This window comes from Macadamia integrifolia, unplaced genomic scaffold, assembly GCF_013358625.1.
Source record: "Macadamia integrifolia cultivar HAES 741 unplaced genomic scaffold, SCU_Mint_v3 scaffold1745, whole genome shotgun sequence".
NCBI lineage: Eukaryota > Viridiplantae > Streptophyta > Magnoliopsida > Proteales > Proteaceae > Macadamia > Macadamia integrifolia.
In genome coordinates, this window is record NW_024868332.1 from 2,918 (window position 1) to 24,932 (window position 22,015).

Below are 22,015 nucleotides of genomic sequence, written 5' to 3' on the forward strand. Positions count from 1 at the left end.
GGATCATCTATTGAACTTCTAATATCCCGGTCATTAACCATATCCATCAAGTTTTTAGTTAAAGCGAAAATTAAAGAGGAAAAAGTGGACATTAAGTTATTTGATCCGGTCCGATTTCGGTTAGAACAGTCGGTTCTTGGCATAAATCCAGATTCGGACCGAACCGAATTATAAATACTTATTTCAGATCCAGCATTTAACCATATTATAATGGATTGGATTTGGTTTAGGGTATTCGGTCCGGATCTGGATTTGGTTCCGAATTGACACCCTTAATTACCACCACTCATGCTCCCAAATTCATGAGGCAAAGATTTTGCTACTATTGTAATCATGGATTTAAGGATGGTATTGGTATCAGTATCGGTATTTTATTGGTCTCTGCTGATACCAATCCAGATCGGATGGGATCGGTGAGTATCGGTCTATTTTACCCCTGATTTTTTTAAAAAGTACTATTTTTTCCTATTTTACCCCTGAAACAGTTCGAATGACCTACCGGATCAGTATCGGATGGGGATCGATCTCAGCCGATACCTATCCGATACGGCCGATCCCAGACCGATACTTGAAACCATGATTATAATTGATCTTGATGTGATGTTTTAATTATCGGTATCACGTCACATATCATTATCGATTATGACCGATATTGATACGGTATAGATACCATAGCGATAGTAATGGAACAGGAGAGGGTAAATGGTAGAAAAAAAACTTAAGTATCAATTTTTTGAAAGTAAAACGGTTCAACCAAATTTATATGACCGATACATATCGGTATCATTGGTAACCAATACCAACCCTAATATTATGAACTAAATCCTTAATTGTGATGAACCAGAAACTTAACATACCTATACAATCAAAGGACCGAGTTTCTGATCGGCTCCTCTCCAATGACTGAACCGTCCAATGATTCTCCGAGATCTCACAAAGGGTGACACATGGACCTATGTGAATCCAATGACAGTTAGTTAAATTAAGAATGGATCCACTGCTCATACGATCATGGTTGAAAATATATTCCATATATAATTGGTGATATGTCTAGGGGAAAATTACTAGATTACCCACTTTTGGGTTTCACTTTACAAAATTACCCATTCTATGTTTCAGTTAACAAAAATACACAATATTAGGTTTGATTTTACAAAACTAATCAAAACAGTGTTCCTCCTACGCTTTTTGACCTTTTACCCTCCACCTCCTCTTCTCCGATCAGCATGTCCACCCTAATCCTCCTGCCCCACCAGCCCAATCTCTGCAGATCATCTTTGCCGCCCACCAATATGCAAGCAAAGAATAAGGATCCATCAATAACTCAGGTGGTTACTCGATTTTTATCTGTACGAAGCCAAGCAGTCGGAGATGATCCGCAAGTTAGCTTCTGTAACTTCTCTCTATTGGGCTTTTGGGGTTTTTATTTATTTATTTATTTTTTTTGGCAGTTATTGTCAAATCCAGCACTTGATGCAGGATTTGCAAAGCCATTTTTCCCAGTGTTTTTTCATTAAATCCTATATACCCTCTTCCAAGGAGGTTGCCAAAGATCTCATTTGTGTTTTAGCATCTCCCAAACTCCCTTAAAAAACAAAAATATATATATATATATATATACACACACACACACACACACGAGATGCTGGCCTTCCCAAGGGTAGGGAATTCGAGGTGGCATTATCCAGTGACTTGATCGAAAAGAGAATCACAATTATTAGAAGGGGAGAAACTTCTTGCAGCCATTGACCAGGGAGAAGGTACAGGCACAACCGAAGGAGGAAGAGGGTGAACAATCTGGTTCAAGTCTAACCTAGCGGGTCGCTGAAGTGACGATGGGAGAAGTGGAGGAAGAAGAATATGAAGGCTATAAATGTAACTAAAATAGTAGATGGATGAGGGAGGTCACTGTTCTGAGTAGATTTGTACGACTAAAACTTATTTTGAGTGATTTAGTTAAGTGAAACATAAGGTAGGTAGATATGTAAAAGAGAACTCAAAACTGAGTAATCATGTAGTTTTTCCTATGTGGTTCACTTTGAAATTCCATAGATGGTCAATTTACGTATGGAGCCTATTATTCCGATGATTGGAATGGATGAAACAGTCATCCATTTGGTTTGAAGCTTATGCTAGGCCAAATATATAACTATGGATAACAAGGGCCCAGTTTTTTTGGTAGAAGGGCCCAAGATTATTAAAAATTCATCCAACTTCAAATTCTCCAATTAGGTACCTAAAGCTCTCTTTGGTTGATTTTTTTTTTCCCATTCAAATTGACTTCTCCCTACTTTACCCTAATTATTCTCTCTCTCTCTCTAAAACATTCCCATATTTACATTTATGCCGAGGAAGGCTTTCCTTCCCTATTACTTACAGATTATAAACCACACCTATATTGCAAAAAGTACATACAATTGAACACCAGAATTGAAGAGAAACTACATAAGGAAGATTACAAAGATAATTAATAGCTACAATCATCGCTCACCATCTAATGTTATTACTGTTTCATTAGTCAAACTATCATAACCAATGGTGTTGTGACTATGCAAGTTTAATGGTTCAACAAGTTGACAGTCCAACTCCTCAGGTTTCTTCGCAACCCAAGGCTGGTTTTGATCCCTCCTCAACCCTTGTAGCTCCATTGCCACTTCCTTCATTTCAGGTCTTTCTTCCCCTTTTACTCTCAAATATCTTTCTGCCAGTTCTAGGACTACTTGGAGTTTTTCTTTGCACCCTTCAATCATAACTTGATCGTATAGAATATGCCAAACTTTACCCTCTTTGAATGAGGTGACAAAATGCATGGCTATATTTGTCTCTTCACCGGGCCCATAAGAATAGAGTGCCTTCTTTCATGTTAATAGCTCCACAAGTACTACGCCGAAACTATAAACATCATTCTTTTCTGTGAGTTGACTTGATTGAAGGTACTCTAGATCCAGGTACCCAAATGTTCCTTGCACTAGTGTACTAATTTGAGTTTGGTCTAATGGAACCAACCTTGATACACCAAAGTCTGACACGTTTGCTATATAGTTATCATCCAAGAGTATGTTTGTAGACTTAATATCTCTGTGAATGATAGGTGGTGAAGCTGCAGAATGCAAGTAAGCAAGCGCCTCAGATGTTTCCGCCGCTATCCTCAGACGATTATCCCATGAAATTGGAGAATTGCGTCCCTCACTATGGATATGGAAGAATAAGGTTTTGTTGGTAACAAATTCATACACTAATATAGGAACCTTAGTCTTTAAGCAACAACCCAACAGCTTTACCACATTTTTATGGTTAATTTGGGAGAGCATAATCACCTCATTTATGAATTGGTCGATCTGATTTTCATCAACTTTTCTTGATTTCTTAATGGCAACAGTTCTATGATCAGGTAGGATACCTTTATGCACCGTACCGTAGCCTACTCGACCAAGGATTTGGCTTTCAGCATAGTTGTTAGTTTCATGTTTCAGTTCTTTTGCTGTAAAGATTTGGCAGCTTCAATTGGTCCTTCATGGGAAGATATCTGTTGCTTTAACAAAAAACCTCCATTTTACATGAAGAATTTCTGTTTGAGTTTGTTGCCCTTTCTCTTTTCAAGTGCCCAGAGGACCAATAAGGTACTAATAACTAAGAACAAAGAGCCCAAGCCAGCACCTGTAATGAGATATTGAACTTAATAAAGACACTAGAAGTTGGGTTAAAATTAGGGTACACATGGAGCATAGATTATGTACCGCAATAGGAACAAGTAGGGCTTTCCATAGAACCTTGGTTTCATTATTCCATGAGGATTATTTATAAATACAGTCTGGTATTCAATTCCATTTAAGTATTAGAGATGCCCACTGTATTTTCAGATTTTTTCCTGTGAAATATTTACAGAAATAATTTGTGATAAAATAGTACAGAATACTGAATTATATCAAGGTCCAAAACAGGTCTGCTCTGCATATGTCTGGGTCCAAATCCAAATATCACTATCAAGTACAAATTTGGATCTGGATCCAAAAATCCTAGTGGAACATCCTAAATATGAATGAGGAAGATGCTCATATAAATGTGGTATGTGTTGGTCTCGGATTCTTTTATTTTTTGCTTAATTTTGATAAATTTTTATAAAAAAATGCATTGATGATGGATCTCAATCTTGAACCCAGGTCATGATATAAACTTAAGGCAACATTTTGTTGCAAAGGGAATTAAAGGGAATGAAAGTAAAATTTTTACACAGAGAAATTTTTATAATCATTACTTCATGTGACCATGTCACCAACTCTAAATCATTTCATATTTTATTATTAAATTTATTTTACTATCTCTTGGACTGGCCTATTAGCAATTCTCAATTTAATTCAGTTGAACCACACTAAGCCGTGCCTATGAGGTACAATAAAATTTAATTCAGCTCAACTACACTGGTATGGGTCTATGAGGAATAATATAAAATTTAATTAAGTTTAATTACACAGCCGAGTCTATATGATAATTTCAGAGAAGGGAACTTGTTAGATCTCCCTATGGGGTTCGAATTCAAAACCCCAATTGAAGAAACCACATAGAGAAACAAGAACACAAATCTAATAAAATTATAGAGGATCTAATTGTACCTTTCACCAAGTATGTTGAAGAAGATTGATATTGATCACTCTCACTTTCGCTTTCTTGGCTTGGTTATGGATCTTCTACAGTCCCTTAAACCTCCTTGATTCTCTCACTTTAATGGTAAAGTAGGGAAGAGTGAATGATGGCTGTAGGGACCCAAAACCTAATATTTATAATACTGTCATGCAACCAAAACCCAAAACCACAATCGGTTGGTCCAACATATCCCTAAATTTGAGAGTGGACCGAACCGGTTCATGCAATTTGACTCTCACCCATTTAATCAACCCGAATAATTAATTTAGCCCATAAATTCAACAATCTCCCACTTGGGCTACATTAATTATAAGGATGTCTTTTAAGTGTGGCCATAGAATATTATTACATTAACCACTCTTACTGTAATTCAATTGAAAAACTACTCACATCGAATAACAGTAGAAGATACACCTCAATATACGGCATACAACTTTCTATTATTATAAACATAAGTAAGTTTCTCAACACGAATCTATGTGGGATACTATCATAGAAACATTGACATATTCTCAAATTACACTGTTGTCATTCCATGTAGGTCCTTAACTGTGATATTAACCTTCACTATGGCAAATCGCCTTTGATCTGTGGTTAATATTTAACTGTGGCTTTCTACCTATAAACTGTGGTAAATATTGCTTATGAACTGTGACAAATACTGTCTAAAAATGTGACAAATATTACCTTTTGAACTGTGACAAAATATTGCCTATAACTAAGATAATTACTGCCTATAAAAACATTATCAAATGAAATCATAAACCAAATAATAATAAAAAAAAAAAATAATTGTGCATAATGTAAATGCTATAACTTAACCATAATTCATCAAACTGTGCCCCAAAACATACGGGCTAAGGTTCAAAACATAAACAAATACTAAACAAAACCAGAGCTCCCACTAATCAAGCATTTCAAATAACTGTTTGTAAAGGAATCCTAACTACTTGATGGAACCAATTTTTACTTGCTCTCAATTGCTGGGGATCAGTCTACCTCACCCTTTCTTGGTATCATCCTGCATATCAGCCCCATAATTCTTCCTCTTCTCTAACCATTTCTTAAAAATAAAGTAGTCATTCTTCACATGTCCTTTCTTATGGCACCAGAAACACTCTACGTTGTTGGTTTTCTCTTCATCCTGAGCCTTTTGAGATGTGTCAAGTTCTTGAGAGCTATTAGTCCTGTCATATGGCTTGACGCTTTCTCTGTTGAAAAAATTCTTGTTCCTTCTGCTTGGTCCACCAGAAGATCCCTTGTGGAAAGTTGCGTGTGCACTCTCTAACCTGGTTTGTTTTAATTTTTCTTCCTCTTGAGTGCAAATGGAAATGAGCTCATTTAGGCTCCAATCATCTTTCAATGCAATGTAGGTAGACTGGATAACCTTATACTGACTAGGGAGGGTATTCAGTGCAATGTGTATAATATATTCTTCATCGATCTGTATTCCAAGATCCTTAAGTTTACCAGCATCAGTAGCTACACCCAAAATGTATTCTCTAATACTCCCACATCCATCATACCTTGTATTCATTAGCTTGGTCATCAATGTGATTTTCTCAGCTTTCTTGTTGTGTTGAAACCTGGCTTTAATAGGATCTAGGAATTCTTTTGCAGTGTCTTTGATCTCTATGTTCCCACGCATAATTTTAGGAACTGCCTTTTTTAAAACCAGTATGCACTATCTATTTGCTTTAGTCAATTTCTTAAACTTGGTCCTTTCAGCACTTCTGTTCGAGTCTATGAGAGGCTCAGGTTTAGGCTCTTTAAGTGCCAAGTCTAAGTTAAGAAGACCTAAATGCAATTCTAATTCCTCCACACACTTTTGATAGTTGTTACCAGTGAGTATTGGGATGGAAGATACATAACTTGAGGGAATGACCATCCTACTACAACAGTAGCAACAACACAATACATGCCAAATTTTAAAATATAAACCATAATATAAAAGCATGTAATACCATCAATATATTTTAAATAAAAGTTACAACTAAAACTGTATTCCTATCCTTTGGGACAGGAATTAGCTGATGCTCTTATATTCTTCTTTTAACTGTGAAAACAACATTAACTTCGGAATTCAATTACCTTTGGACAAAATAACTCCTAATTCAATGTCCCTTTCAGAAAAGTGGATAATTATCCTCAAACCTTGATGACATAACCTTTGGAAAAGTATGACCTTTACTGTTGGGGAAGATACAATCGAACTGAATGTACCACTTTGGTGGGTTTCACTCAGTTCTATCATATCTTTTCCATTGAAGATGTATATCTTTATGCTCAAAACATACATTTAAATATGTCACTAGGACATCAATAGCCATACAAGAGTCACAACCGTTACTACATTCCTATCTTTTGGGCTAAGAATGCACTGGTCCTCTTGTAAATCCACATCTATGAAAAGAACAATAACTTTTGAGATCCCCTCACCATCGGGCTTAGGAACCTCTAAGTTACTGTCATTTTCTTAACTTTGGTGATATCATCTTTGGGCAAATGTCACCTACATTGCTGCCCTGTGGAAAACCATGGAAGAATAAGATATGCCATTTTGGTGGATTCCACCTGACCTTTTCATGGTTTCCTAAAAAAAAAAAAATTACTTTGCAGCTAAGAATGAGCCGAAGTTTACACCATTTTCCATATTAACATATCTCAATTTAAAATCCTTTCCCAATTTCATGGTAAACAATAACATGTGCGTTTTTCAAAACATTGATTTATGCCCTTTTGTTACAATGATTAAAAAATAACTACAACATAAAATTTCAAATAAATATGTCATATATCATATTAGATCATTAAATGTGGCCTGAAACAATAAATTCATCGCAAAAAAAGGGATTTCAATTTGGCTTTAAAACGACCTTTAAAATGGCATTTAAAGTGGTTTAAATAAAAACCCAAACAAGCCTTTAAGGTTTTTTTTTTTTTCTTTAAACAATTGGACCTAAGCCCATGAAACCTTAAATAAAGTCAAGCCCATAAAGTAAATAACTTGGGCTTAGCCCATTAATAATGTCTTAAGGGATTTAACACGTAACACATTCAAATAAAGGCGTATGATGGTAAAATCACTCCCAATAAAGCAACCACCCTAACATCTTCTTCCTTTCTTCTCTTTTGCCGCCACTAGTTGCAGGTTTTTTTTTTTTTTTAATGACAACTGTCACCCAAATTATCCATTACTTATCTTTTACAAATCCACTTTCCATCTCTGTTATAAGAAGAATCACATCATGTTATGATTTTCAAAACCTTTTGGGTGCAGGACAGTATTATAAATACTAGGTTTTGGGTCCCTACAACGATCATTCACTCTTCCTCACTTTACCACTAAAGTGAGAGTGGACCAAACCAGTTCATACAATTTGACTCTCACCCATTTAATCAACCCGAATAATTAATTTAGCCCATTAATCCACAAGAACTCACTATTTAGTATGGATATCTCTAGGATGGAGGAAGAAGGTGAGCACTTGAGAGATAATGGTGCTCCGGTGGAGGGCTGGCCACCTGACCGGGGAAAACAACCACTCATTACCGACTATCTACGTCCTAGGCCTGCTCTAGCCTAGATAGAGGTAGAAGAATGCCGGCCTGAGGCTGTCAATGGAGGTAACAAGGAGATGAGTTCCGATATCCCGACCACTCAAAGACCTGCTGAGAAGAGATCCTACTCTACAGTGGTAGGGAAGGCAATTCCTAATGTTGGGTTACTCCCACAACCGATTCATGCAGGGTCTTTCACGAAAATAATCATCCCCCAAGATGCGTATGAGGAGAGACTCTTGAGATTCATATTCGCTCTGATAGGAAGGGTAAACTTCAGACTCATATCTCTCAATGATATTAGAAAAGAGGCTATGAAATTATGGAATCTCAAAGGAAATGTAAGAATGGCACCCATGGGAAAGGGTTACATCCTGTTTCAATTTGACAGTGAGGGGGATATGGCATCAATGTGGAGGAGTTTGACAAAGGTTGGAGGGCAGATCATTAGATTCCAACCATGGAGGCCTGATTTTGATGTTCATGCCAAAAATCCTTCAACAAAACTCGAGTGGATTAGGTTCCTGGATCTACCTCTTGAGTATTGTCATGAAAAGATTTTACTCACTATGGCTAAGGCGGCAGGAAGGCCGGTAGCTTTGGACAAGCGCACCCGATCAACAGCAATGGGTACCTATGCGCGTGTTCAAATCGAGGTGGAGATTGGCGCAAAACGTCTTGAAGAATTGCAGGTTGAGAGAAAGCAGCCGGGCAAGGGCGAGACTTTTTGGTTCACGCAAAGAATTATATTCGAGGATGATATGAAACAATGTGGATTTTGCAGGAAATCTGGATATATCGTCCATGAGTGCAGAATGAAAAAGGCCGCCGATGGACGTGATGCACTGCAGCAGCAATGTTCAATCCCTGGTGCAGTCTATCCTGAGGACGCCGACGGTGCTGGTCGGCCAGAAGGCGGTGGTGGTCGGACAGAAGGCGGAGATCAGACGCGATCTGTGGGGAGAGATTCTTCTCAAAATCATTTAAGGAATATTTCCTTCTCTGGGAATAGATTTGGGCAGGAGATTGAGCACAATCAGGACTCTCCTCAAAGTAACGGTCAAATACATATTGACCTGCCTATTTTGGATGAATTCCAATTAGGGAGGAATATTCCAAATTTGCAAAGTGGAGATAACCTCAGTCATATGGATCGGTCAGAGGATATTATGGAAGGATCGGTCCATGGGTCAGATGGGTATGAAAATGGATCGACCATGGATATGGGATACGGACTAGAAGACACCTTGCAAAACTCAAAGAGTATTGCGCAGAGGCCTGAAGCAGTTCTGGTGGAGGACAGAAATCAGGGCCAAGAATGGGGGGGGGTGAGGATAATCACCTTGATGGAGCAGTTGGTCAGGATTATGGCCCTGGCCTGGTGATGATTGGACGGAGTGGCCACGAGATTTACCCTATCAAGGGTGGGCGAAGTGCTGATCGCGAATTTGGAAGAAATGCAACAAACTCTTCTTCACTCCACCAGGAAAAAGTGATTACAAGTGTTAGCCCTATTCACATGCAGGGTGGTGCTGTTGTTGTGACCCATCCTGATGTGGCACACGTGGATAAAATTCTATGTGAAAGGGAAGAAGCTGCCCAGGCGACTGCGAATCAGAAAAAAGGGAAACAGATGGGCAATATGGAGCAGACTTTGCATAAGTCTGACTGTATTGCAGAAAATAAAAAATAATTTATGCTTGCCCTCTATTGGAATATCAGAGGGATGAGGAAGGTAGCAGCAAAGCTGGCCCTGAGCAATATGTTAAGGGAGAAGAAGGTGGGTTTTTTGTGCATCGTTGAACCTATGTTGAAGGCAGCAAATTTTCCAAAATTATTTTTCAGCAAGAAAGGTTTCGACTCAGATTTTATATTCAATGTTAGAGATGATAGACCTCCAAACCTTTGGGTTGTATAGAGGAGAGGGGTGAGAAAGCCAGTGGTTGTCATGTCTTCTGACCAGCAAATTACTATGATGGTTCAATGGTTGCAGACAAGCTTCCTATTCACAGTAGTGCATGCAAAATGTGTGCGAGTAGCAAGGAGAGACCTGTGGAATGAATTGGTAAGTGTTAATCCTGGTCCAAACGTGCCTTGGATGGTAGTTGGGGATTTTAACGCTATAATGTTTTCTCATGAAAAGAGGTGTCCTGGCGTATTTAATCTAGGATTGGCTATGGATTTTGGAGCAATGGTGGATGCTTGCTTGATCCTGCACATTCCTACTCAGGGAAGGAAACATAGCAATGGTTTATGTTTTATTGTTTTCTTTCTATTGAAAACAATAAAATCAGCTTGAGATAAAAAAAGGGGCTGAACCTATTGGAAATCACTACGTGTCTTAGCTACAGTACTGAAGAAGGGCTATCATCCCAAGGAGGTGTTGCACTTGTGACACTTGAGGTAATGATTCTCCCACCCCATGAGATGGAATTTAATTAATTCAAATCTCTATCCAAGCAAATGGTTGATCCTGTTTTCTAATATGATTGGAAAAGAAATTCTTATTTATTCCTAGACCCTATTATGCCAACAGATTCTTTATACAAGAAATTGGAATCCTTGACGTTGAGTTGAGACTTGAGATTGTCGACCCTAATAATTCAAGTTTTTGGGTGAAATTATAGCAAATAAGGTATCACATAGGGAGACTTTTCCTGACATTTCTTCTTCCCGTATGAATAATAGAAATGCATTTACTGTCTTTTTCTCCATAATAAAAATTTCTTAAATTGTTCTTCTATCCCATTCAGCTTTTTGAAAGAAAGAGGAAGATGCCTGCCAGCCGACGGCGATCACTTCTTCGATCCCTTTCTCTTTTTAAAAGAAAGAGGAATCATGAAAGCAGATTCCATCCATTTCCCTTTTCTAAAAGAGAGGAATCATGAAAGCAGATTTCAGATATCTCTCTCTCTCTCTCTCTCTCTCTCTCTCTCTCTCTCTTTTCGATCTGATATTCTCGTTTCTTCTTCATTTGCTGCTTCGACTTTCGCCATAATTTTCGATAAGTCTGAAAGCTCAACCGTAGTGTGTGTTCCCTTTTTACTAAGAAGAGAAAAAATAGTGCATGTTCCACTTCCCAACAACTACCAATCATTCATTCTCATTTTCTTTCGTCTTCATGATTGAGGTTTAATGGCCGCAAATTCATCACCCACTAAAAGAGGGAATATTTTTGGTGTTTGATCTTGTTATACTTGAAAATGAACAAAATTTAGCTACTGTCCGGGTTCCAAACCCTATGGCAGCTAAAGGAATATAATCTAAAAAGGTTATTTTGAAAAATACAATAATTTAGGAGGGTTTTTGTGAACCCTAGGGTGAAGGCACCACAAGAATTACAGTGACTTGATTGAAATCCAGGTAGCAGTTAAATTTTTTCCCATGAAAACCTACATTCCATACTTACATTTCCACATAATCTACCTTCTTCAACGAATCACCATTTTTTTTTTTGGTGAAAAAAAAAAGGATGCTCCATGGTAGTGATCATAGCCCCCAGGATAAGCCCCGTAAGGCAAGTAGCGCTTTCGCAACACCAATGGATGAACCATACCCAATAGTGTCCTGCCATCACCAATTATAATCTTCATTTATCTATTGATGATGACTATCACCACTAAGAGATGACTATCACAACTAAGAACAAGATATGATGAATTAATATTGTGTATGTCCCGCTCTTCACTTTTGATGATATCACTTCCACCAGAGTATTCATAGATTTCAATCAATAAAAGCAAACAATCGGTGGGACTAGGATGTGCCATTGGTCACTCTTCTTAAGATGTTAATTACCCTTATTGATACAATCGAGTTGATGTGAACTTTTCAAAAATAAAACAATTCTTTTTGGCCTACTAGTCCACGCGCACTCCTTGATTGAGCATTGTAAGGATTTTCGGGGTTGTTCTCAAATTCAAGAACAGAACAAAGTTGAAGACTAGGGCTTTTTAACTGAAAATGGTGTTTGGTAAACTTGTTCAAAACGGTTTCATCGAGACTGGGATGAAGGAGAGAGGGAATTGATAAGATTTTTACTTTACGGAAAGGACTTCTCAGTCAAATTTCATTGTGACAGGTTTGAGAGACCAATGATCAGCTACTCTAGTTCTTCAAAGTTTCAAGGAGGCAAAGAATGTTTTGCACTTGGGAAAATTATTGGGGATATATAATTTTTTTTTCAAAATAGAATGTTTAAGCATGTTTCAACATTTTCTGTTTTTCCTTTTTTTTTTTTTTTTTTTCACTCAGTTTCTTTAAATAAAAATAAAAAAAAAAAAAAGAAAAAAAAAAACCGTGAACACCAAAAGAAATATTCTGTTTCTTTATTCTTGTAAAATGAAAAAAAGCCACAAGCATTTTTTGAAACAACTACCATGCACATAGCCCACTTAGAGAGTAAAAAACGAACAAATGAATATGGTTCGAGCCCTCCTATTTATATTTTTTATAAGTGAGGTGCCTATTCAAGACAGACCTGCGAAAGGGTTTAATCTCGTGGAATGTAAGAAAAGATTCCAAATCAGTGCATTAGAGCTCTCATGTGCATATGGTAATTTCTCTAAATATGTCAACCTTATACCTTATTAATAGTAAGCCCAAAGCGCAAGTCCGTAAGCAAAACATAAAGCCTAAGCGCGCAAAAAAAATTAATATATCAAGAAAAAAGAAAGCCCCAGCCCAATAGCCTCACCCTCACCCACTCTAACGCCCTACTCCGCCCACCCGTTTGGGGCCAAGAGCCTGATACATTTATTAATTGGTCATTTTTTATGCAAGGGTACTATCCGATGGACATCAGATTGGGACTGATCAATTATAGCCCGACTCAGCCTGACATGTTTAAAGCTTGCAAAATAGCCCATTTAGAGCTTGTTTAGAGCCCATTTACTAAGCCCAAAATGTTTAAATATCCTTTAAAGTCCGATCATAGACCATTTAAAGATAAATGTGTCATTAGCTTGTTTAAAGCCTGTCTAAAGTCCATTTAATCCGATTATTGGTAGGCCATCTAAGGCCCGTTTGGCTCGATTAAAGACTAGTACCTGACCAACCCTTTATAAATTGGACAATGCCTAGCATATGGCGACCGATTACTCAAACAGATCATCATGGTGCAAGGTCCTAAAGTGGGGAAGGCCAATTAAGCCCACCGAAACTGACCTAGCCCAGCCAGTTGACACCCCTAGATTTTGGTGTGTTGGTTTTGCCACATTTCTCCGATTGTTTGTGTTTCAAATGTACAATTGCAAACAATAATCTGATGACTGACTCAAATTTCTTAATATATATATATATATATTTTTTTGCAAATTATCCCTAAGATTTTTGCAATGCGCCTATCTAATCTTCTTCCTGGATTGATTTATGAGGAACATGATGCCTTTCAAAAAGGAAAGATTATCTCTTCCAATATTTGTATAGCGTCTGAGCTGGCAAACTTAATACCGGATGAGTTAAGTTGGCTGCCCTTGTGCTGCCGGGTTAGCTTTTATTTAGTTAGCCTTTGCTTGTCTCTTGATTCCTTCCTGCTGATGGCAATACCCAAGGTGGGGAGTGGTCTCGAGAATTATTTGGTTTGCTGTTTTTGAAATTCCTGGTAAATTCAGCTTTGTATAAGGGTGTTAATCGGTTCGGTTTCGGTTTAAATGGTGCGGATTGGTTCGGTTCACATTTATTTGACTAAAACCATAACCGCACCATTTACTAAACGGTTCCACTTTCTGAAATAGTAAATGGTTTCGATTTCCACAGTGTTGGTTTCACGGTTTTAAATGGTTTTAATTTCGATTTATTCCATACGGTTTGTAAAACGGTTCACAATCGATTTGTTATAACTTGCAACCATCTCAAAACTAAGGATCATAAGCTTATCCAAAAACAATTGGCAACCACAAATAAGAGATTCTATATTAACGATGGTATGTCTTAATTTGATAATCTAGTGCTATTTCTTTGCATGGCCATTCTCAAACATATAGAATTAATATCATGCAACATCCAAATCCAGCCTTCTACAGCATAAAATATTAAAATGACAAGTGGTTCAGTCAAAACACCCCATCTGTGATAACAAATAGTAACATATATGGATTACAAGTTCATGATCTAAAGCCTAAACTTGAACTGAATTGCAATAAATTATACCAAAGCAGGATGGACACTTAATTTAATTGTAAATTGTTATATGGATTACTGCCCCTGCTTTATTTAATTGTTATACGGATTAATCGGATCGGTTTAAACAGTTTTAAATGGTTTGGTTTAAATGGTTTCAATTCGGTTTGAAACCAACGGGTTACGCGGTTAAAAACGACCAGACCCGTTTAGCTAATCGGCCTGAAACTTGAAACCATAACCACACCATTTACTAAATGGTTTTGCGGTTTTGGTATAAATGGATCGGTTTGGTTCTGGTAAACGGTTTCGGTTACAAATTCACATCCTTAGCTTTGTATACTATTTTTCTCTTTTATTAATACAAATGATTTTTAGCGAAAAAAGAGAGTTGGCAAACTTAATATATTCAAAGAATTTTGGGGTAGGTTCGGTGCTTAAGCTTGACATCTAGAAGGAGTATGATACGATGGATTGGGCATTCCTTTTTGATGTTTTTCGGAAATTTGGCTTCTCACATCTCCTTGTTGACCGTTTGCATCAAATTTTGGTATCTACCAAGCCTTCAGTTCTTGTAAATGGTGGCCCAGTGGGTTTCTTCGGGGTGGATCATGGTCTGAGGCAAGGGGACCATCTGTCTCTCATATTACTTATTATTACTGAGGAGGTGTTAAGCCGCAGCCTGAGGCTTCTTTTGACTGAGAATAAAATTCATTCATCACCTTGTCCTAAGTGTGTCGTGACTCCAACTCATCTTCTGTATGTTGATGATATATTAATTTTTCCTAAGGCTGAGTTGAGAGGGGTGAGAAATCTTATAAGGTTTCTGGAGCTGTATCAGAGGTATATAGGGTAGGTAATTAGTATGGAGAAAAGCAAGGTCTTATCTGGTAAGATCTCTAATTGTGGGAAGAGCCGTCTAAATGATGTTATTGATATTCTTGAGTGTAAATTCCCTACTAGATACCTGGGGGTGGAATATTCAAAGGAAGAGGTAAGAAGGAGTTTCTCATGCCTTTAGTGGACAAATACAAAGCCAGGCTGGCTGGGTCAAAAGGCAGAATGGTATCCTTGGCTGGTTGTGTTGAGCTTGTTAAGTCGATGATATGCAGTATCCCTATTCACAACTTTGCTATATACCTCTAGCCCTATTTTCCTATTTCTCTCATGGAACGGTGGATCAAGAATTTTATTTGGAGTGGGATCTCCTTGTGCCATTATAGTTAAATGGAATGATGCTTGTAAGCCAAAATTGGAAAGTGGGTTGGGGTCAAGGTCAGCCAGTGAGATGATGGGGCATAAGCTTCATCATCGAGAAGGAAACAGTCCGGATCACTAGCTAAGGCCCCTAAATGATATTAGATGACTTTGAGATGTTACTCTTTCTATGCATGCAAAGTCAGCTTGGTTCATTAAGAATGACGACTCAAGTGTGGCTACTTACGTGGTCTTCTTAATCATGTGCGTACTCCAAAATCGTCCAACATTTTCTATTCTATTTTACTTGGCATAAAGAAGATTTGGGAGTATGTTAGTTCAAAGGAAAGGTGGATCATTGGTGATGGGTCATCTATTTTCTTTTGGACAGACAGATGGCTTGCGAATAGTACAATCTCATATACAATTCAAGTTCCTTCGGATGTCTTGACGGTAGCTAAGGTCGCGGACTTTATTTGGGAGGGGGAATGGGCCCTCCCTGCAGTTCAGGACCATTCCTTAAATCTCATGTGTTCTCATATCAAATAATTCCCCTTCCAACAGTGTCTCTCCCTGATAAGCGTGTGTGTTCTTTAACCCAATCGGTTGCTTTTTTGTTGTTTTGGCTTGGAAGGGGATCCGCTCTAAAGCTCAGGAAGTTCCCTGGTATGATGTTATTTGGGGTAAGGGCCTATCTCCTAGAGCCTCCACTTTCGGCTGGTGTGTGATGCATGTGTAAGCTCCCTATGGATGAGCAGGTTATGGCTTGAGCGGTCCCTTTGGTTTCTAGATGTTCTCTGTGTTATGCCAGGTCTGAATCCCTCTCTCATATTTTCCTCAGCTGCCATTTCATAGCTATGGTTTGGTCGGAGTTCCTGGAAGTTTTTTATCTGCACTGGTGTGGTTTCCCTTTTGTCCAAGAGCTATTCTCTTATTGGAAATGGAAATCAAATGTTTCTCCTTTGAAAGGGATCTGAAATTCCTATCTTATATTCATTTTATACTAGATCTGGTTGGAGAAGAACAAAAGACGGTATGATAATAGCTACAGGGTTCCTCACTTGGTTGTGAAGGCTGTTATGAACGATTTGCATAATCTTTCTTCTATTGCTCCAATTGCAATCATGTCTTTATAGGATCTCATGCTCTCTGCATCGCTATGCGTGATGAGAATGGGCCCTCACTCACAGATTATCAAGGAACTTTTCTGGTCATAGCCTTCTATGGGATGTTACTAGATAAACATTGATAGATGTTCCTTAGGTAATCTTAGCCTCTCTGGTGCTGAAGTTATTATTCGAAATCATATGCGAACTCCTTTAATTGTGCTATTTTTCATCATTTGAAACAACTACTACAAATTTTAGTGCATAGTTCAGTGGGTTCTTCGAAGCTTTAAAATTAGCTATGCACCTAAATCTTCAATGGTTTGAGGTGGAATGTGATACCCGTGCAGTTGTTTGGTGTATTCATAACAAGACTATTCCATGGTGTTTCAGAAAAAAATGGATTTTCTTTATAAACTGTTTGGACAGTGTTCAATGAAAAATTCAGCACTGTTTCAGGGAAGAAAATGTGGTTGGAGATGGTTTAGCCAAGCATGCAGTGAATCATACTTTGTAAAAGATGGCAAGTACAAACCATACAAAAAAAGGTAAATATATAAGTATAAACCATATAATGGAACACCAGAATTGAAGAGAAACTAAAGAAGGAAGATTACAATGATATTTAATGGCCACAATCATCGCCACCATCTAATGATATTAGCGCTTCATTAGTCAAACTATTGTACTTAATAGTGATATGACTAGGCAAGACTAATGGTTCACCGATCGGACATTCCACCTAAGGGTTCTGTGCATCCAAGGGTGGGTTTGATCCTTCCTCAACCCTTATAACTCCATTGCCACTTCCTTCATTGTTGGCCTTTCTTCCCCTTTTAATATTAAACATCTTTCTTCCAGTTCTAGGACTGCTTGAACTTCCTCTCTGAACCCTTCAGCCACAATCTGATCATCTAGAATATCCCAGACCCTACCTTCTTCTTTGACTGAGGAGACAAAATGCATGGCTAGATTTGTCTCTCTACCAGACCCATCAGAATAGAGTGCTTTCTTTCCAGTAACTATAAACATCACTCTTTTCTATGAGTTGACAAGATCGAAGGTACTCTGGGTCCAAGTAACCCCATGTTCCTTGCACTAGTGTACTAATTTGAGTTTGGTCTAATGAAACCAAACTTGATGCACCAAAGTCGGATACCTTTGCTGTATAGTTGTCATGCAGGAGTTTGTTTGTAGACTTAATATCTCTATGAATAAGGTGGTAAAGCTGCAGAATGCAAATAAGAAAGCGCCATGTTTCTGCAGCGATCCTTAGACGATTGTCCCATAAAATTCTAGAATCACATCCCTCACCATGGACATGGTAGAATAAGGTTTTGTTAGTAATAAATTTGTACACAAATATAGGAACCTTAGTCTCTAAGCAACAACCCAATAGTTTTACGACATTTCTATGGTTAATTTGGGAGAGAATAACCACCTCATTTATGAATTGCTCAACCTGATTTTCATCAACTTTTCTTGATTTCTTAATGGCAACAATATTACTATTAGGTAGAACTCCCTTGCATACTGTACCATATCCTCCTCGACGAAGGATCTGGCCCTCAGCATAGTTGTTACTTGCTTGCTTTAGTTCTTCTGCTGTGAAAATCTTGGCACTTTCAACTGTTCCTTCACGTGAAGATATCTATTGCTTTAACAAATAACCTCCATTTTCCCTGAAAAATTTCTGCTTGAGTTTGTTGTGCTTTCTCTTTTGAAGTGCCCAGAGCACTAATAAAATACCCATAACTGAGCCCAAGCCAGCACCTGTAATGAGACATTGAACTTGATAAAGACACTCTAAGATGGGTCAAAATTAGGGTGCACATGGAGCCTAGATTGTCTACTAATTGAGCCATAGAAACAAGTAGGAATTTCCATAGAACCTTAGTTACCCTTGATTCCGCGAGATTATCATATAAATACACTTGGTATCCAAGAATTTTTAAGTATTAGACAAACCCAGTGTATTTATAGAAATCATTTGTGATAAATTAATAGGGTACTGATACATGGCCCAAAACAGGTATGTTACACATGTCTGAGTCCAAATCCAAATTTTATACAAATCTGGGCCTGGCTCCAAAAATCCCAATGGAACATCCTAAATATGAATGAGGAAGATGCTCAATATAGATAAGGGATCCGTTGGGTCTCAAATTAATTTTCTTAATTTTGATATATACCTGTATAATATATGTGGACCTCAATCTAGAACCCAGATCAGGGTTTAGACTTTGTAATTGAAATTAAATTGATTAAATGAGTCAACCTCACTGAAGCTATCATGATTTATAACTTTCCTGAGCCTAAGATATTGATGTAGGATATTGTTATGGTCCTGGAAGAACTCGACCCCATAAACCAGCTTACAAGATGAGGGGACCCAAGACCATATCAACACACATCAATTCCCATAGGAAACCAATGTGGGGACAACCTCCATAAGCTGATATGAGATCATAACATACCACCACGCTTTCAAACCCGATGTCACAGCCCACTCTGGATCAGGTAGTCCTTTCTAAGCGGCTTTCACTCTGCTCCAAGGTTTTTGCCTAGCGGCAGCCAGCCATTTCCTAGCGGCTCTCACTATGGCACCAAGTTGCCCATTCCGCACGCGGATTGGGCCGAGGATCGGCTGCTCTAATATCACTGTTACGGTCCTGGAAGAACTCAACCGATAAACCAGCTTACAAGGCGAGGGGACCCAAGACCATATCAACCCACATTTATTTCCATATGAAATCAATGTGAGATCAGCTCCCATAAGCTGATATGGGATCGTAACAGATATAACTTATAACACAGGGTATTTAAATTTTTCTTCTTGCCTTTTTTTTTTTTTTTTTTNACCTGCAACTAGAATGTCATCAACATACAAAAATAAGATAATGAAGCTACCATTACCATGATTGCAAACATAGGCACAATGGTCTGCTTCACATCTTTTGAACCCAAGCTCACAATGAAAGAATCAAATCTCTTGTACCAGCATCTTGGTGCTTGCTTCGAGCCATAAAGCGATTTGTTCAACTGGCAAAACCTATCCTTCTTATTTTCTTCAATAAATACTTCGAGTTGAGTCATATAAATCTCCTCATCAAGATTCTCATGCAAAAAGGTAGATTTAATATCCGACTACTCAAGCACTAAGTCAAGTACAACTGCCATACTTAACACAGTACGAATAGTCATCAAATGAATAATTGGAAAAAATATTTCATTGAAATCAATACCTGACTTTTGAGCATAGCCTTTCATCATTAATCGGGATTTATATCTTTCAACATTCCCATTAGTGTCTATTTTCAGCTTGTAAACCCACCTGCAACCAATTGCTTTACGCCCCTTGGGTAACTTTACCAGATCCCAAGCTTTATTTTTATGTAGAGCCTCCATCTCATCTTCCATAGATGCTCTCCATTGGGTAGAGTCGTTGGATCCACAGGCCTCCTGATATGTACAAGGTTCACGCTCTTGAGTGATACATGCATAAGCCATGACATAATCTCTAAGCCAACTAAGACGTTGTGTAGATTTTCTGGGCCGTCCTTGGTCACCATGAGTTTCCGCACTTGGTTCTTCTGTATGCTTCTCATTAGCTTCATCTCCACCAGTTTCATCAATATCAGTCAGCTGCTGTTCAACAAGTTGGTTTTGACCTTTTTTGAGAGATTTAAGTTAAAATATTGGTGTCAAGTTAGAACTTCGTAGTTCTTTGTCTTTCTGCAATGAATCTCTACTGAAGACAACATCTCGACTAACGACCAGTTTGTGGGTGATAGGATCCCACAACATGTACCCCTGTACTCCTTCTGCATAGCCAAGAAAAATACATTTTCTGAACCTCGCATCAAGCTTGGTCTTTAATTCTTTAAGAATCCACATATAAGCATCACAATCAAAGGTACGGAGAGATGAATAACCAATAGGTTTTCCTAACCATACCTATTCAGGAATTTTACCATTTAGAGCAGTTGCTGGGGAACAATTTACCGCATAATAAACTATACACACAGCTTCAGCCCAAAAATGCTGCTCCAAGCCAGCAAAGCTCAACATACTCCTAACATGGTCCATAAGCGTACGGTTCATATGCTCGACCACTCCATTTTGTTGTGAAGTTCTCAGAACTGTGTAGTGTCTCTGAATGCTGTGCTCAGTGCAAAAATCTTTGAATTCTTGCAAAATATATTCTCCACTATCATCAGTTCTCAGACACTTAATTTTTGTTTCTTTTTTATTTTCCATTGAAGCTTTAAATTTCTTAAATGAAACAAAAGCTTCACTCTTCCTTTCAAAGATATAAACCCAAACTTTTTCAGAATAATCATCAATAAAAAAGATAAAATACCTCGAGCTACCCAAAGAATCAACATCTGCTTCCCATGTGCCAAAATATATCAAATCAAGAACATTCTTACTTTTAGCAATGGAATGAGGAAAGGGAGCTTTGTGGAGCTTTCCAAATAGGCAATCCTCACAAAAATCCAAATTAATAGATTTTAAACTAGGAAGAAGGCCACGATTAAGAAGTATCTATAGTCTTTGCTTGCTTATGTGTCCCAAACGCCTGTGCCAGATTGTAGTAGACTCTCTGTCATAGCATTGGCAACAATAGTTTCGCTAACCACAGTATCTCTGATTAGCCTGTATAATCCGCCTATCAAATCTCCTTTCGCCATGATGAGTGCTCATTTGATAATCTTTAATCAACCTTTTCTAGAGTAATTTTGAAGCCATCTTCATCAAACTTTTTCAAAGACAATAGACTCTTCCGCATGTCTGGTATATGTCGTATACCAGAAATTATACGAGTGATGCCATCAAACATTGTGACTTGAACATTTTCGATACCCACAATTTTACATGAGTGATCATTACCCATATAAACTAAACCACCATCACAAGACTGACATGTATGGAACCAATCCCTGTGTGGCGTCATATGGAAAAAGCCACTTGAATCCAAAATCCATTGATGGTTCATGCTCTCATCTGAAACCACAAACATCACCACGCCATCATTGGATGCATCGTCCTCTCAACAACATTGCCTTGAGAACTTATTGAGGTAGATGATGTATAAGAATCAAATTTAGAATATTTTTTACTCTCCTTGGATTTACAATCCTTACGCAAATAACCCTTTTGGCTGCATTTCTAACAATGACCATTTTTACACTGTTTCAATTTGGATCTTGATGATCGACTCCGGCTGAAATTTCTATCTATGGGTCTCCCTCTAGCCATCATTGCATTATCGGAAAAACTCTCGAGTGTTTTTCTACGAGACTCTTCTGTGAGCAACGTTACTATAACCGACTCCGTATCAAGGTCCGTTCCAGAATTGAGATTTATGATCAAAGACTCACATACAT

General features: G+C 38.0%; 1 pseudogene; it reads right to left on the reverse strand.

Annotated features, from left to right (window-relative positions):
- Positions 1–2,480: 2,480 nt before the first annotated feature.
- Positions 2,481–21,648, reverse strand: LOC122064743 (annotated as a pseudogene).
- Between the last annotated feature and the right edge of the window lie 367 nt (positions 21,649–22,015).